The sequence below is a fragment of the Otolemur garnettii genome, unplaced genomic scaffold (genome assembly GCF_000181295.1).
Source record: "Otolemur garnettii isolate 467f Iridium unplaced genomic scaffold, OtoGar3 scaffold00010, whole genome shotgun sequence".
Taxonomy (NCBI): Eukaryota; Metazoa; Chordata; class Mammalia; order Primates; family Galagidae; genus Otolemur; species Otolemur garnettii.
In genome coordinates, this window is record NW_003852405.1 from 33,947,467 (window position 1) to 33,948,771 (window position 1,305).

Sequence of the window (1,305 nt, forward strand, 5' to 3'; positions counted from 1 at the left end):
CTTAGGGCCTCACGCTCCTGACATGGACATGCAACTCAAGCTGTGAGGGGACCCCCACCACCACTGCAGACCTCTGTACTGATCAGGCAACTGGTGGTGGTGGGGCTGTGTAGTGAAGCTGTGTTGGAGAGCAGACGTGGCCTCTGGTCTCAGGTTGCACCAGCTGATGCCACTCTGAGCCTTCAGGTCCAGAGCTCCCAGTCTACTCAGGGATGAGCTTCACTGCAACTTCCCCCATATCTCTATGCATACAAATAGGAAAACCTACTAGAAATGGATAAATTCTTAGAAACACATAACCTCCCAAGCCTGAATTAAGAAGAAATAGAAATTTTGAACAGACCAATACTAGCAACAAGACTGGACAGTAATAACAAATCTCTGAACTTAAAAAAAAAAAGTTCCAGATCAAATGGATTCACAACCTAATTTTACCAGCCTAATTTTACCTGGCCCCTATCCTACAGAAATTATTCCATAACATCAAGAAGAAAGGAATCTTCCCTAACTCATTCTACACAGCCAGTATCACCTTGATACTCAAGTCAGGAAAGGACACACAATAAAAGAATATGGCAGCTTGATATCACTTATGAATATTAATGCAAAAATCCTCAATAAGATATCAGCAAACCAGCAGCGCATCAAAAAGATAATTCACCATGATCAAGTGAGTTTCATCCCAGTGATGCAAGAACAGTTCAACATACACAAATCAATAAACATGATTCACCTTATAAACAGAAGCAAAAAAAAAAAAAAAAGACCATATGATCATCTCACTAGATACAGAAAAAGCATTGATAAAAACCAGCACCCTTTCGTGATAAAAACCCTCAACAAACTAGGCATAGAAGGAATATATGCCAAAATTGTAAAAACCATATATGACAGACCCATAACCAGCATCATACTAAATTAGAAACTGTTGAAAATATTCCCCTTAAAAACTGGAACAAGATAAGGGCACCCACTTTCACCACTCTGTTCAGCATAGTGCAGGAAGTCTTAGCCAAAGCAGTCAAGCAAAAGAAATGAAGGAAATCCAAATTGGGAAAAAGGAGGTCAAACTATCACTTTTCACTGACATTGTGATCTTGTATCTAGAAAATCCCAAAGACTCCACCAGACAATTTCTAGAATTGATAAATAAATTCACCCAACTCTTAGGTTTTAAAGTCAATGTCCACAAATCAGTAGAATTTCTACAGTCATGCTGAGAGTCAAATAAAAGATTGAATATTGTTTACAATAGCAATAAAGAAAATAAAATAATTAGAAACGTATTTAACCATGGAGGTGAAG